The following is an 18,104-nucleotide window of genomic DNA, read 5'->3' as shown; positions in this document are numbered from 1 at the left end:
GCGGCATTATTAATGCATTTTGTACCGACCGGTTTCTGTAAATATGTTTTTTTATGTCAGTTCGGCCCAACACTCTCCAGTTATCCTGGTTATCTGGATGTAAGATACCAGAATGCGCAGAATTTTTTCTGCAGTGGGTCATATTAAACATCATTCGCAAGACAGATCTCCATTCTTAGACCAAAAAGAACAAAAAGTGCTAGAAGGTAAAATGTTACGTAAAACGACGATTGTGTTTCAACACTGTTGTGCTGTACTAATATCACACTATGGAAGGTGGTATGCCTTTTTCCTCCTCCAAACTTTGAACTTACACAGGCACATATGTGGGGGATCAATAGTTTAGCGTGGACTCTGACAGTGTGACTTCGTTTTTTTCAAATGTGAAAATCATTGCCAGACGTTAGAGCGGTGGAGATACTGTCACAAGCGGCCTTGAAATCTTGTAAGGGCGTTGCAGCGTAAAGTGCGCTGACAAAAAATTGTAAAAAAAATCAATACCTTGCGCTGTTTTCGAGGTAATTAGCACTGAACTTAGCCAGCAGGCCACTTCACACGCAAATTGAAATAGCCTACCAAATACAATTAGTGTCAATTGTTATCATAGCGTAGGTGATAGCGCACTAGGCTGTTCGATCCTTGCTAACGTCCCATGTCCAACTATGGTATAGCTCTCTTGTTCGGTTTTAGGAAACCAAATTAAAAACACATTTGGCGACACCATATCTGGTGGGCCGCTTGAATTTCGCGCAACTGCCCGACTGGTTAACTTCGATGCTAATTAACTCGGAAACGGCGCAACGTATTGAATTTTAACTATTACTTCTCAGTACAAACAACATTGAAAAAATTGTACAAGCTTTTCAGACTCTTTCTGATCATCATTTATACATACAAGGTTTTGCACCTAACTCTGCCACCTCATATATTTCTGAAACGGAACAAAATGTGAAAAATGTAATTGGCCGTGGATGCACCTACGTCAGGGGCTCACACAAACTTCATAACTTCTGAAATAGACAGACCTTAAAGGATGATAATGGAGTATAATTTCTGCCTTAACGCGCAGAATAAGGGTTGCCAACAGCAGGCTTCAGGATAGTGCAGGCAACCCGCATTACGTCATTGCAGTATTCCGGCAGAAACTGTGGCATCGTTTCGATTATTTAAACTCGTAAGTATTCCAGAAGGTATAAGATTTAGAGCAGTGACTCCAAATCTGCCAACACTGACTGTACCTCCAGTTTCATTGCGGTTGCAAGTACATACATGTGCCATTCTTTAACGTAGCTATATGTTGAAAGTGACGTTTTTTTATATTTATGGATTGTGGATTCCTGCCCATTGTGTGTGCATCTGACATAGGTGCATCCATGGGCAAATGTCTTTTTCACATTTTATTTCATTTTAGAAATATGTGATGTGGTGAAGTTATATATATATTTCTGGGAAATTCACCGTCACGTGAGGGACAATTGTAGAGTATTTTATTGTTCATAAAACAGTGCTATGTTACTGACTGTCAATAATATCAAAAACAGTACTGCGTATCTAAAGTATGGAATATTCTTTTTTTTCTCGCTATAAGTTACGATCTTGTACTTTTACATATTTTTGATGAAATGCTCTATACAGACGTCACATGCAGGACATTGCACGAAAAACAAAGTGCACACATCAATTTAGCTAACTGAAAAATCTTACTGTAATAAGACACTTTTTCTTGAGAAAATTGAATGTCTCACAGCATATAAACAAAACATTGCTAAAATTTGTGAGTCCTGGAAATTAGAACAATAAATTTATTTCTGTCATGTGTGGGACAGAGGTATCACATGCAGGACTCTGTACATATATCTGGTAAGACACAAGTACTGGGTAATCAAAAAGTCAGTATAAATTTGAAGACTGAATAAATCACGGAATAATGTAGATAGAGAGGTACAAATTGAGATACATGCTTGGAATGACATGGGGTTTTATTAGAACCAAAAAAATACAAAAGTTCAAAAAATGTCCGACAGATGGCGCTTCATCTGGTCAGAATAGCAATAATTAGCATAACAAAATAAGACAATGCAAAGATGTAGCAGTAGTAAATAAAGAACACTTCTTCTAGACCACAATGCACACTGAATCTCATTTTGATATTTGCGGGAGTATGACATTGCAAAATCTACCTGAAGGACTACTTTCCCGCTTTGTATTCTTTTATCCCTTTCAAAGCTGCATGCGTTTAGTGTTCACGTAATGTACCATTTTATGGAATTTTTCTAAGAGCAACTTATACAATTCTCCCAAACACCCTTCCAAACAGAGAAGATGAAACCTCCCAGCATCATCTTATCTCCATTCTTTCCAAGCTATTACTTTTTCAGGCTCACTTGGAACCACGAGTTTATTCCCAGAACTACATGTGGAACATTTACTATGCCAACAATTAGAATTTAAAGTAAAATCACACAAATGGCGTTTCCAAAAGTCATCACTGTAGTGGTATTACAGACTCTTCAACTTCAGAATGAAATTCTAATAGTCAGGATTAGAACATTCTGTGGTCTCAAGGAGCAAAGCTTTGAAAAGCCTATATGTAGGTCTGTACAACATTCTTCTTTAAAGATCTGGAGGCCTCTCGTAAAAACGTTGTCACATAAAATTTGTTTTTTTTTTTATTCATTTAATCGAATACGTATACTCTCTTTCACCCTGGGCATGTGCATAGAATATTAGGGCGAAAGAAGAACTCGGCAACTTGGGAATAATCTTTATTGTAATTAGAGGACGTTCTCTTGTGCATTCCATTTGCAAAGTCCAGGCCAATTTTCTTTGCTACTCCTTCAACTACAGCTACGTTTTCCTGAAGGTATGTGGGAAGTGCTCGCGTAGATTTTGATAAAGCGTTCTAGAACGTCTGAGGACGTCGGTATGGTGATATAGAATTGGAATTGGGATCGTTAGAAGAATAGCAATCTTCTTTTTTGCCCTCTGAATGCGCATTTGATCACACCCCTCCTTTCGAAGCTCCTGAAGTTTCTGTTCTGTCCTACGTTCTTTTTTATGTTTTTTAATTTCATTCATCCTTTTAATTCCTTCTTCCTGAAACCGTTTGCTGCGACTTCTCATTTTCCTCATCCTAGCTGCACTTGTAGACGTCTGTTTTGGTTGATCTGCTATTTCTATCAAATTAGACTTATGAACGTCTTAAAATTAAATTATTTACCTGTGGCTGAAGCTAAATATGGATAGAAAGGAGTAAATCCACACTCTTACAGCATTGTTTAAGTAAAGTTAGCATCCTTTACATACATTCATACGCATATGATGTCACACGTGGGACAAAAGTAAAATTATGATACTTACGACTGTAGTGAACACATAATCGAACTACTGGTGTCATATGTCAGTACCTCTTCTCCTATCTTAGGAAAGAGGGCGATCCTCATTTTAAACTCCTTTTTATGGATGCGATTTCACTCATAACCTTATTTTTGTCAAGTGCAGGACAACTGATTTTGCGTAATTGAACTCAACATTATATGGTCTTAAGCTATAGATATGTTAGTAAGAGATGCATTCTGAGTATGTAGTAATACTTACTATTTTCAGAGACTAGAACCGCTTTCAGTTTATCACACCCTTGGTATGTAGCTGTACGACCTGCAGATATTCAGCATGCACAAATCAGATGACGGGAAGCCACCTTTAACATAATGCTAGCAACTGCTGAAATGAAAATTTCCTTAAGTATTATGTAGAGCATTGCTGTTGATGTATTTCATTACGCTTTACAACATTCAAAACTTTTTTTACGGTACACGTATGGTTACTGCTTGTCATGGAATCACCCACATATACTTAGCTTTGAAAGTTTGGGTTTGTACTCTCACACTTATCCTCGGCCCAAATGTTAATGCTTCATTCAAATTTTCACATTAAGAAATATTTCCAGAGGTGAAAGAAGTGATAAACGACAGCCCTCTGGATTTGTAGACCAGCACTTAACACCCTCTGAGTCACCAAGCCAATTTCCTAACTATGCTACTCTCTGAAACCGGCATTTATACATAAACTGAATAAAGAGAAATGAGCTACTAACATATGCAACATATGACACTAGTTTACTTATACTTTTCACTACAAATGAAACGCCATTTCGCTTACCCAGCTAACAAATGCAGATATAGAGCTTAGTTTATAAACACGATTATAAAAGTTAATTTTAACATCTTAAGGAACATAGTTGATACAGGCAGGGTGTTCAATAAAGTGTGTTGAATATTTTGAGAGGTGGCATAATCTCCGAAACAAGGCAAATAAGTCCCATAAAGTTGGGTCCGGAAAGGTATACTTTCCGAGACAAACACTTGCTTATAGGAAGAGCTGCGCGATGCTTGGTTGCGGATATTAGCACAGTTGTTGCATTGGCGCTCCGTCAAATGTGTCGGCAGGGTGCTACGACGTCACCATTAGGTGATCCGCAGTCAATTTTGTTGTTGGAGTCGTGTTGTAGACTACGTTGGTTTCCCATCACGTTTGTGTGCATTTTTGTGCAGTACTGTCAACCCAGGGTTCGTGTCATGGAGTTTTACCGTCGTTCAGACGCAGATTCACTTAGATGTTTACTGTTATTGCGCAGACTGTACGGACAAATGGTGTAGTACATTTACATTTTCTCTCATCCACCACCTGTTAGCAATGAAAGCCTAATACCCGACAAGTGAAATGACGGATATGGTAGTCTGCTATGGTTTAGCAAACGGATTTAGCCTGCGAGCTCTGGCCCTCTACGCCGAAAAATATCCACAGCGTAGAGTACCCTCTGACAAGCTGTTCGGCAGATTTTTCCATCGTCTGAGGGATAAGGGTACCCCTGCACCTCGGAAGGCTGACAGCGGAAGGCCCCGCACAGTTCGCATGCCTGACACGGAGGAGCGTGCGCGACGTTCGGTAGACGAAACCCCTGGGACCAATGCGCAACGATTAGCGGCAGCAAAAGGCGCGTCTCACTTTGTTATCTCAGAGGTACTTCATGAAAAATTGCTGTACCCATGTCACCTACAGCGCATTCAGGCCCCAAGTCCACAGGATCAGCATGGCAGATGGCGTTTCAGACAATGGTCGTCGCCGACGTTTGCCACAGATCCACTGTTCACATCCAAGATTGATTAGGCAGGCTTCCATAACTAGCATGTATGGGCAGATGTAAATGCCAAGCAGTTCGGGAAAAAGGGCATCAACATCATTTCTCAATCAACGTATGTGGAGGAGTACTTGACAGTGGATTATAGGCCATACGTGCTGCCACAAAGGTTAACTGGGGCGCATTATCTGGACTTTCCCGTTAATGTATTGCCTACCTCGCTGGAGGCTGTGCCACTGCAGTAACTAATACAAATGTGGGTCATGCACGATGGCGCACCAGCACATTTTCGTCACAATATGCGCGAACATCTAATGCAGACATTTCAGGACCAATGGATTGGACGGCGGGGAGGGGGGGGGGGGGGGGGAGGGGGGTGGCGGGAAGGACATCTAGGCCTGCTCGTTTCCCTGACCTCATTCCCCAATACTTTTGGTTATGGGGACACTTGAAGAAATCAGGTCTAATACACTCCAATCAACGATGTGCGGCCACTACAGGGTCGCGTTTTCAATGTGTGACAGCAGGTACAACAACAACTGGGTGTACTTCAAAGGGTGCGTCATTCCTATGCTGGAGGGCAGAGGCGTGTGTTGTGACTTAACGCCAGGTTGAACACTTCCCGTAAACATATGTTTATCGCAGAAAGTATGCATTTCCGTACCGATGTTTTTGGACTTATCTCAGAAAGAATGCATTTCCGGACTCATGTTTATTGGACTTCTTTTTCTTGTTTCTATGAGTACTACCACCTCTCAAAGTATTCGAGACTTCTTTTTGAGCACTATGTATCGCTACAACAATCTCGGAGCTCAAAAATTTACGGTCGTTAGATGTAAAGAGTGTGAGAGATTCTTGTACGCGGAACGGGACACTGACAATTATTTTAACTTTAAACAATATCAGCACTGGAAAACATTTTCAGAAATCTCTGGCATCTCATTGGACGAAAAGAGATGTCTATCAAACATCGGTTCTATTTCACCTTCTGCATACTCTTTAGCTTCAATTTTTTGTGTTAGTGTATTTGCGTTATACCTTCACACAGTCTCTCCCAAATATTTCCAAAAACAATTGTTTAACATATCATATTCCATCATGTTCCTAAAAATTATGGAATACGATACGTTAAACAAAACTCTTACTTTGTTTGTAATTCATGACGTGTTTCAATGGAGATTTTTAATTTTTCTTGTTTTTTTTTTTTTCGTGCAGCATCTTTTTTTGTCTGCATGAGTGGGTTTGTGAAATAAATAGTTCCTTCCTCTATAATTCTGTAAGATGCTCAATTTGATGCTTAATTTAATCTTCTGTACCTCCCTATTCGTAAATAAAATCTCATGATCTATTTTATTGTCTTGTTGCTTGGTGAGCGTATTTATTTCTACATCTACGTGACATGAACATGTCTATTCCGCATTCACACTTAAGTGTATAGCAGAGGGTTCTTTGAACCACATTCAGCGCGTGGGAAAAATGAACATACAATTTTTTCTGTGCAACCTCTGATTTATGCTATTTTATTAAGATTTTCACTTCTCACTCCTTAGCATGACGCAAGTAAAATATTGTCGCATTCAAGGGAGATATATAGTAATTGGAATTTCGTGAAAAGATAGCGCCGCAGCGAAAAATTCCTTTGTTTTAGTGATTGCCACCCCAACTCTATCGTATCCATGACACTCTCCCCTATTCCGCGATAATATAAAACGAGTCCTTCTTTGGACTTTATCGATGTCGTTCATTAGTCCTATCTCATAAGGATTGCATACCACACAGCAGTACTCTAGAAGAGGACAGACAAACGCAGTATAGGCAGTCTCCAGTTTCTTTAGCAGACATGTTGCATCTTCCAAGTGTTTTGCCAATAAAACGCAGTCTTTGGTTTGCCTTCCGCAGAACATTATCTATGTGTTCTTTCCAATTTAAGTTGTTCGTAATTGAGATTCTTATGTATTTAGTTGAATTGACAGTCTTCAAATTTATATGATTTATCGTATAATGGAAATGTACTGGATTTGTTTGTACTCTTGTTGATGACCTCACACTTTTCCTTATTCAGAGGAAACTGCCACTTTTCGAACCATACAGACATCCTATCTCAGTCATTTTGCAGTTGTTTTGATTTTTTAATTACTTTACTAGACGGCAAATGACGAAATAATCTGCAGACAATCAAAGAAGTCTGCTCAGATTGTCTCCTAAATCGTTTGTGCAGATTACGAAGAGCAGGTGGCCTATAACACTTCTTTGGGGAACGCCAGATACCAGTTCTGTTTTACTCGACAATTTCCCATCGATTACTGCAAACTGTAATCCTTATGATAGGAAATCACGAATCTAGTCGCGCAACTGAAGCGATACTCCATACACATGCAATTTGATTAAAAGTATCTAGTGAGCCTTCTGGAAATCTAGAAATATGGAATCAGTTTGATGTCCCCTGTTGATATCACTCATTACTTTGTGCGAATAAAGAGCTAGCTGTGTTTCATGAGAGCGATATTTTTTGAATCCGTGCTGACGATGTGTCAATAAACCGTTACCGTCTAAGAAATTCATACTGTTCGAAAACAGTAGACGTTCCAAGATCATTCTACAAATTAACTTCGCTAATATGCGTTTGCAATTTGTCGGACTACTCCTATTTCCTTTCTTGATTAATGATGTGACATTTGCAACTTTACATCTTTTGGTACGGAGTTTTCGTCGAGCGAGTGGTTGTATATGACAGCTGAGCGTGGGGCCATTGTATCAGCATACTCTACAAGGAACCTATCTGGTATATTATTTTGACTGAAAGACTTACCTTGCTACACCGAAGAAATCTGCTTTAAAAGTTCTCTTTGCAGCTGTTCTTAATTTGAATTCTGGAATATTTCCTTCTTGTTCTTTTTTGAAGGAATTTCGAAGAACTGTGTTCAGTAACTCTATTTTAGTGGCACTGTAAACGGTAATATTACCATTGGTATCGCACAGTGTAAGTATTGATTGTTTCTTGCCACTGGTGTACTTTACATACGACCAGAATCTCTTTGGATTTTCTGTCAGATTTTAAGGCAGAGCTTCGTTGTGGAACCTATTAAAACATCTCGTATTGATGTCTGGTCTATGTTTCGAGATTATTAAAACATCGCCAATCTTGGGAATTTTGTGTTGTTTTAAATCTGACATTCTTTTTTCGTTGTTACTACAGCAGTGTTGTGACCAATTTTTTGAACCACGGGGGTTCAGTACCTCCTTTTACTAAATTATTCGGCATAAATTTTTAATTGTCGAAGGTATTATTTATCTGGATTCTAGCCATATCTGGTCTACAATTACAGAGTTAATGGAAAAGGAGGGTAGACTGTCTCTTAGGAAGGTGTGAAGCGAATTTTTGTCTGCTCTTTAAACTGGACATCCTTTACGTTTACTTTTAGTGGATTTTGAAGCTTACGTGGGCAATATTACCTCAAAGATCTTGTGGTCACTAACCCCTATATACGTCATGATGCTCCCAACACACAACCGAAAATAATTTTCGGAGAAAGAATTTAGTACAATTTCTTACGATATTTTATACCTTCCACCGGCTCTGAGGATGCATCTCTGACAGGGTGGACAGAAATCACCAACAATTATAATATCACGAATGGAGCACCTTTCCGAGATGATACACAAGATTTCTTTGAACTGTTCAAAAAAGGGATGACCTGAGCCGGCTGTTTGGTAAAAGAAAGCAATTATTAATTTATTCCGGTTGTCAAGTATAACTTGTACCCATACGAACACTCAGGAACTATGCACTTCAGTTTCGCTAGAAGATAAACTACTTCTAACAGCAGCAAACACACCGCCACCAAACGTATTTAACATTGTATACACCTGAATATTAGTAGCCTATGATTGCATAAAATTCTTCAGTGGTTTAGGACAGCCACCTCAGATACAATTTTTAAAATACTTTGATAAGATATTCTCTATTTTTTCTTCTGATAGGGATTATTTTGGATAAACATGTTTTTGACAAATTTTAGTGATGTATGGCTTTCATCAGCTTGAGCATCACACTCAATTTTCCCCATTGAGGAATTATTCACTAGTTATAATCTTACTCTTATTCTAATCTAGGCACGTCAGTTCATAGACTTGATTGATTTTGGGATATTTAGTTTATTTTCTTTATATGATCTTTGTTTTCTGTTTGAGTTTCATTAGATATCAATAACGTTGGCTTTAATGTTCTAATTAACAATAAAGCCTATATCTTAGTTCCTTCCCTGGTTTGTTTCTCTAGAATAAAATATATTCCCGATTTTAATTCTTTTTGGGCCTTGTTTTAACGCAGCAGTTAACCTTATCGAATAATTGTTAGCGTGTAATAAGCTTTGAAGGATGCAGACAAGTGTTATAGTCTACAACTCACCGTTCTACAGATAACAGGAGACTCCAAAAGATTTAACAAACAATGCAGAATGTGCAGAAAAGGTTTAAAAATGGATGGTATGCAAATGGAAACAACTAACTGTCGTAACGGAACAAACAAGCTCACAATGAGTAGCGTATGATTAATAAACGTCTGAAAACTCTAGAAACAAAGCGTTCTACAAATTAACGAGAATGCGTTATGTATGAGGGTTCAACTGGATGTCAACCAAATATTTCATATCCTTTACAATGACGTAGAAAGATTTTATAAATTCATGGAAGTATGTTAATAATTTATTAGCTGTTGTTCAGTATTAAGGCCGCCTTACAGAAAGAGCCGGCACATGCAGATACAATTTGTGCTGACGTAATACTTTCGGCTGGCTTAGCTTACATGAGTGCCACAGTTGACGTCAGTAGGTCGGCGGACAGCAAAACGAAAAAGTCAGGTGATGCTGCATTCACAAGTGACGTTTTATTTGCGTCCTTCGAAGTATCATTAAAAATTTTGTAAACGGACGAATGCGTGCTCAAATAACAATAAATGCCTGAAACAGATAACTGCTCAAAAATAATATGAACTGGATGAGTGATTCTTGTTTGCATTACAACATTTCACTTTTAAAAGTATGGTAGAATGGCTCGACCACGTTTTCCGACATTGTGAACACTTCATGTCTAGGTTGCAGGGTGTTATTGTGCCACCTTGTTTTAACCATCATTCCTAAGACTGGTTTGATGCAGCTCTCCTCCCTAGACTAGACTATACATACCTCTTCATCTCTGCCTAAATACTGCAGCCTACATCCGTTTGGACTTGCTCTCTGTACTGTAGCCTTGGACTCCTATAATATTTTCCCTCACACTTCTCTCCATTACCAAATCAACTAGTCCTTTATGTCTCAGATGATGACGTATCGATCTGTCACTTCTTTTAGTCAAATTGTGCCATAAAGCTCATTCCTCCTCATTTCGATGCAGCACATTTTCATTTCTAAATGCACAGTTGAATCTTCTAGGAAGGACGATCGACCATCGATCAAATTTTCACCATGAGACAAATCTCTGAAAAGTGCTGGGAATTAAACTATCGGTTTCTGGTGACGTTCGTGGACTTCTTAAAGGCTTAGAACAGTATCCACAGAGTAAGTATGTACATCATCCTGAGAGAGCTTGGTATACCAATGAAGTTAGAAACATTGTCAAGGTGTGCACACCCGAGACAAAAGCCAAGGTCAAATACTAGGGGGAGCTGTCCAAGGAATTCCATATGAGAACGGGTGTGAGACAAGGTGATGTTATTTCACCATTGTTATTTAATCTGGTCCTAGAGAAAGTAATCAGAGAAATGAAAAGAGAAAACAAAGTGGTGACGCTAAACGGTAGGACTGATTTATTGGGTTATGCAGACGACATCGCAGTTCTAGGAGAATCAGAGGAAGTGATGGCAGAAACTGTAGAGGACTTAGCGTAAAATGCAAGTAAGATCGGGTTGCAGATTAATGCGAAAAAGGCTGAGGTAATGGAGGTATCAAGAGAAGCCCCTGACATTCCATTACAGGTAGGGATATGGAAATTTGCTAAAGTTGAAAATTTTAAATACCTTGGTACAGGGTTCAACAGACAAAATAATTTAAAACAGGAAATAAACCAACGTGCTGTGAATGGGTCTAAAACTAATTTCAGTTTAAAGCAAATAATGTCGTCCAAGAATCTGTCAATTAAGACCAAACTTAAAGCATACAATGCCGTGATAGTGCCAGTGTTGTTGTATGGGGCAGAAACTGTAAGCACAACAAAGAAGGATGAAGAAAAATTGTTATTCTTCGAAAGAAAAATTATGAGAAGGATCTTTGGGCCTGTCCAAGTAGGGAGCTCGTGGAGACGTAAGAAAAACCAAGAATTGTATGAGCTGATGAGGCAACCGAACATGGTTCAGAAACTGAAAGCGCGGAGAATAAGCTTGCAAGGTCACGTTGCTAGGAGACAATGGCCAAAAGCCGTACTTATGGGAAGACCTGATGGTAGCCGTCTAATCGGAAGACCCAGAAAGCGATGGGAAGATGAGCTACAGAAAGAACTTGGCAGCTAGGAGTCCGTGACAACTGGATCCAAAGTGCACAAGGTCGCCATCTATGGAGGATCATTGTGATGTCGGAACATGATCTACAGGGTCTTCGATAGCCGATTTGATTTTGACATTGTCATTAATTCGTTGACCCACCAGATGACGTGTAGTAGCAACCTGAAATCCGACATTGACTGTGCTGCTACCTAACCAAGTTTTGATTATTGCCAAAAGGCAAAACGAACAATGAAATCAGACCTACCGTTCAACAGCTTAGCCCGGTCCTTGAAATATGTATGCGACATTAATTGTTCTAAATCCGTAACATCTTTTATTTTATGATATATTGTTCGGCAGGCTTGATTCCGTTCTATTCCATTCACACAGGGGATATATCACATCAAGAAGCGATATTGCGGAAGGAAAGACTAGCAGTTGCTTGTTCATCCTGCAATTTCAATTTTACTCGCGTTATTGCGTATTTAGTAGATCGCGACAATCATTTTTGCATTACTTTGCGTGTCTCTACTATATTCAGCTTCGATTGATCGAAGCAAGTTCTTTGAGCAATCTCTTTGCGTGTCCACTGGCACACTTTCGTCTTTTTACATGCCCATTTTGCCAGTTAGCCAGTGGGAAGCTTTTGCGGTTTGGAAACCACGAGGTAGGAAACCACCTTGTTTTAGCTGGCTTCCGCCATTCTGGTTCTGTTTCTTGTACTGTTCAGCGTTCTGTGCTCGGCGGAGAGAATTCTGCTTTAGGAGGAAGAATGGCGGGTTTTTGTGTTGAACTGGTCTGGTATGGAGATGCCTCAGTAATGAGGAAATTGGATGAGATTTTTTTCAGTTACTTGCCGTAGCGAAGGTTAGTTGAATTGGTTAGTTTGTCACGGAACTGCTTGCTAATATAAACTTTATGTGTGTAGATCGTGAAAGTGCAAAACGGCCGGTTTCGCCTAGCAATCACCTTCAGATATAATGTATAAATATTCTTAAAAGGCTTTACCTATTTACAGTACATACAACATAAAAAGTAAAGGCAGTAACTGAGAACATACCATAAATTAACTGTTATGAGTCATTAAACTATTGTGTGTTCTGTGATTCTACTTTTTAAGATAAAGACAAACGTACATCTACCAGAGTGCACGACTGTATGCACAATTACATACTAAATTTATCCTGTTAAAAAAAGTTAAATACACTAGAATATGAAATGCTCCTTGACTGTATTTTCAGTAAGGGGACAAAAACACTTACATGAAAGTTAAAAACAGCAGCACAGGGCACGTTGGCCATAGGGGCACGATGGTCTAGTGGAGATAGTTCATACAACAGACCATAGATAGTGCTGGGAATCAATCAGCAGGTTGGTAGCACTGTCCCACACCCTCTACAGGAGCAATATGGCCGGCGGAGCAGTTTTGGACTAGTTGTGTTGATTAACTGTTTTTGTGCGTGTGTAAGTAAAATTCTACTGGGCAGTTAAATGCGTGTTATGTAAAGTTTGCTTGCTTTAGGCGCAAGAGGTGAGTGGTATAACTAAACGTCGTAGTTTAAGGATTATTTCTATATGGCATACAATCTAAATTGCTTCAGTGGGTTTTGTGACGAATAGAATTTATTGTAAACATGGCGATGGGGCAGGTTGGCCCAGAGGCGACGGGGCACGATGGCCACCCGGGCCAACCAGCCCCGTCCTATATATTTTTTTGAACTCTATGAAAGATTTGTTATTTTTAATGAAAATAATATTAATAATTCGTCGAGTTTATGAAATTATTAACATAATTTTCGAAGTTAAACATATTTTTATACCTTTCAGAGGCCAAAAGATCGTCATATTCACGAGATAAAAAGCGGTTTAAAAAGAAAACACCAACCTGTAAATTTTGCTATAATCTTAAATAGCGATCTGAGTAGTCAGAATCTGGTTAATTTCTTTGTTTTTAGAACATCAGAACTACAGCCTTAGTTTAAACCATTTGTTTTATCTATAGGAACATAAAAATGGTGCGAAATTATAAAAGAAAAAGTGAAAGAGGAATGATTTCTGAAGATACGATGCTAAGAGCAGTTTTAAAAGTAAAAGAAAAGGAAAGATCTGTGAGGGCTACTAACGAGGTATTTGGGATTCCAAGAAAAACTTTGGGGAGGTACTGTGCTAAGTACAAACAGACCTCATGTCAGCGTACACAGACAATTGAGCTTCAGGAAACTGAAACTGAACCTCAACCCATGCCAATGGACCAAAACCCTCAGCCTGGAGGAGTCCTACAAATACTTATTGACAAAAAGAAGCCTTGGGATAGATTTGGCTATGATAAAAGATTTCAGGTATGAAATGTTGTTAACTAAAACTATTTTTATATGCAAAGCTATTTTTCAATTTCTAATGTTTTTTCTTTATCCCTGCCATTGTTTTTGTGTCTATCTCTACGTCGTCTTGTGCACTGTAGGCCTAATGATTTCTCTCTCCCTCTCTCTTTCTCTCTCTCCCTCTCTCTCTCTCTCTCTCTCACACACACACACACACACACACACACACACACACACACACACACTCACACACTCACACATACGCACACACATGAAAAGAAAAACTGTGCCTCTATGGGTAACTTGAGTTGTTTATTTTCAGACATTTAATTCCGAACAAGAAGATATGCTTGAACAATAGCTCATGAAGGCAAGTGGCATATATTACGGTCTTTCCCCAAAAGAAGTCAGGCGGTTTGTCGTATAGATATGCTATTGCATGCAACAATAAAATACCCCAAACATGAAATGGCCGGAAGTGATTGGTTCACAGGATTCTTGAAGAGGCACCCTCAACTCTCCATTTGGACTCCTCAAGCAACTAGTTTAACCCGGTGCACCAGTTTCAACAAGCATAATGTAGAAATGTTTTTTAATAATCTCGACATAGTTTTAAAAAGATTAAAAGTGTACCCCTGCGGACATCTGGAACATTGACGAAACTGGAGTAACTACCGTCCAGCGTCCTGCTGATCGTGTAGTCGCTCGAAGAGGTTTTCGCCAAATAGGGCGAGTGACATCGGCAGGGAGGGTCACTTATTACAATCTCTTTTGCAGTTAGTGCGTTGGGTAATAGTGTGCCTCCATTCTTCATCTTCCCGAGGGTCAACTTCAAGCCTCATTTTATGCTTGACAGCCCGATTGGGTGTGATGGAGCAGCTCATCCTTCGGGATGGATGACGGAGACAAACTTTGCAAAATACACTCCTGGAAATTGAAATAAGAACACCGTGAATTCATTGTCCCAGGAAGGGGAAACTTTATTGACACATTCCTGGGATCAGATACATCACATGATCACACTGACAGAACCACAGGCACATAGACACAGGCAACAGAGCATGCACAATGTCGGCACTAGTACAGTGTATATCCACCTTTCGCAGCAATGCAGGCCGCTATTCTCCCATGGAGACGATCGTAGAGATGCTGGATGTAGTCCTGTGGAACGGCTTGCCATGCCATTTCCACCTGGCGCCTCAGTTGGACCAGCGTTCGTGCTGGACGTGCAGACCGCGTGAGACGACGCTTCATCCAGTCCCAAACATGCTCAATGGGGAACAGATCCGGAGATCTTGCTGGCCAGGGTTGTTGACTTACACCTTCTAGAGCACGTTGGGTGGCACGGGATACATGCGGACGTGCATTGTCCTGTTGGAACAGCAAGTTCCCTTGCCGGTCTAGGAATGGTAGAACGATGGGTTCGATGACAGTTTGGATGTACCGTGCACTATTCAGTGTCCCCTCGACGATCACCAGTGGTGTACGGCCAGTGTAGGAGATCGCTCCCCACACCATGATGCCGGGTGTTGGCCCTGTGTGCCTCGGTCGTATGCAGTCCTGATTGTGGCGCTCACCTGCACGGCGCCAAACACGCATACGACCATCATTGGCACCAAGGCAGAAGCGACTCTCATCGCTGAAGACGACACGTCTCCATTCGTCCTCCATTCACGCCTGTCGCGACACCACTGGAGGCGGGCTGCACGATGTTGGGGCGTGAGCGGAAGACGGCCTAACGGTGTGCGGGACCGTAGCCCAGCTTCATGGAGACGGTTGCGAATGGTCCTCGCCGATACCCCAGGAGCAACAGTGTCCCTAATTTGCTGGTAGGTGGCGGTGCGGTCCCCTACGGCACTGCGTAGGATCCTACGGTCTTGGCGTGCATCCGTGCGTCGCTGCGGTCCGGTCCCAGGTCGACGGGCACGTGCACCTTCCGCCGACCACTGGCGACAACATCGATGTACTGTGGAGACCTCACGCCCCACGTGTTGAGCAATTCGGCGGTACGTCCACCCGGCCTCCCGCATGCCCACTATACGCCCTCGCTCAAAGTCCGTCAACTGCACATACGGTTCACGTCCACGCTGTCGCGGCATGCTACCAGTGTTAAAGACTGCGATGGAGCTCCGTATGCCACGGCAAACTGGCTGACACTGACGGCGGCGGTGCACAAATGCTGCGCAGCTAGCGCCATTCGACGGCCAACACCGCGGTTCCTGGTGTGTCCGCTGTGCCGTGCGTGTGATCATTGCTTGTACAGGCCTCTCGCAGTGTCCGGAGCAAGTATGGTGGGTCTGACACACCGGTGTCAATGTGTTCTTTTTTCCATTTCCAGGAGTGTATATGGAACATTTTGTTCTATACGCTCGCTGCTCAAAAGAACGCCCTTGCTTGGTTTTGATTGATAATCACAGTTCACATCTCGACTCTGAAGTTCTTGATTATTGTAAATATACTGGAATCACCTTTGTATCTTTTCCGGCACATTGTAGCCACAAGCTGCAGCCTTTATACAGAAGTGTTTATGGGCCTTTTAAAAAGTTCGTGAACTCATCATGTGATGCATGGGCTACCAATAATAAACGGCCTATGACTATTTACGACATCCTGTCTATAGTGCGAATAGCACTTCCAAAAGCTGCAACTCCCAATAACATAACCAGTGGATTCAAGGTAACTGGGATCAATCCCTTTAACAAAAATATTTTTACTGACAGTGATTTTATGCATTCCTACACTTCGGATAGACCAGACCCAAACACTGAAAACAGTCCATCAACTCGAGCTGAGATAAACGTAAGACCGTTTCCAACTCCAGAAGAGGTCAGACCTTTTGAAAAAGCAGAGCCCAGAAAAAGTATGGGAGCAGGGAAAAGGAAAAGAGTTTCTGTCATAGTGACAGACGCTCCAGTAAAAAAAGCCCTCGAGGAAGAACAAAAAGGTGCAAATGAAAAGAAGGCGAAAGCATTGGAAAGAAAACTTAAAACACAGGCTAAAAAAGCACTTTTTCAAAAAGAAAGTAGGAGCAATGGTAGAATGAAATTAACTACATCAACCGCAGTAGGCCTAAAAGGCAAGAAGAAGTCAATGGAAGATGACGATGATGAAGATGAAGACGACGATGAGGAAGATGAAGATTCACTGTGCCTAAGGTGTCTAAAGCCTTTTCAAACAGTCAGCCTGGAGCACAATGGATTCAGTGCACAAACTGCAAGCGTTGGGCTCATCAGACATGCGTGAAAAATGAAATCCGTCGACTATTTTATGAGTGTTATAACTGTGCTGATACTTTGGATGTGGACAGTGATTAAAGTTGATTGGCTTGTATTAAGATTCTATAATTCCTAATAATTTTAAGCTTTCCCGTTGTCATAATAAAATGTTAAGCATTTAACTCAATATTCCACTTGATTTGATGTAGGTTAAAGTGTGTTTCTTCATAACGATTCGTTTTATTTTGATATCCTAAAGTTATACTAGTGTAACTTATCAAAATATGACATGGGTCAACGTACCCCAGCCTCTGGGCCAACTTACACTGAGGTAGGGGTAGATTGGCCCTCTTGATATATGTCCAGTAATTAATTTTTTAAAAACTTTTTAACTCATATTTTCAAGGTTAATAATTGTGATCCAGATTCAGTAAGACTGCTCTAAATATTTAGCAATAAGTTTAAATATGTAAAAAAATTAACATAATTAAAAAAAAAATATGGCCAACGTGCCTCGGTCTCCCCTACTGGGTGAACACGACAGACACATTATCACAATGGACGGAAACGCGAAGTCAACAATGTAGCACAGAAGAGTGACGGATGAAAGAGTACTGTCTTCAGGACGCTTTACAAGAACTTGGCCTTCGTGTCATGAATAAGCCTCTTAATCCACAAACTTTTCAAAATAAAGCAGGTGTAGCAACAAATATAGATAGCACCCTTACAAACTCGAAACTCAGTGACCGCATTGCAAACTGCAAGGTCTGTAATGGACTTAAAACAAGTGACCATAGTCTCATTTACTTCAAAATTGGAGACGTAGATAATGAATTAGATGCTAACATCCAGTCCGAGCGACTTTAGAATCTACGCAAAGCGATCGGGGAACATTTAAAGACCGAATTCTAGACACAACCACCGAAAGGAAGAATGTTTGACGTTGACGCCAA

At 40.5% G+C, this 18,104-nt stretch overlaps 1 protein-coding gene across 5 annotated transcripts in view; it reads left to right on the top strand.

Moving 5' to 3' along the window:
• LOC124788181 overlaps nt 1-18,104 on the top strand; it is an 816,659-nt gene that overhangs the window by 304,448 nt on the left and 494,107 nt on the right. The window lies entirely within an intron of this gene.

The sequence above is a fragment of the Schistocerca piceifrons genome, chromosome 3 (assembly GCF_021461385.2).
Source record: "Schistocerca piceifrons isolate TAMUIC-IGC-003096 chromosome 3, iqSchPice1.1, whole genome shotgun sequence".
NCBI classification, from domain to species: Eukaryota; Metazoa; Arthropoda; class Insecta; order Orthoptera; family Acrididae; genus Schistocerca; species Schistocerca piceifrons.
Note: the sequence above shows the minus strand (reverse complement) of the source record. Positions and strands in the feature narration are given on the sequence as shown.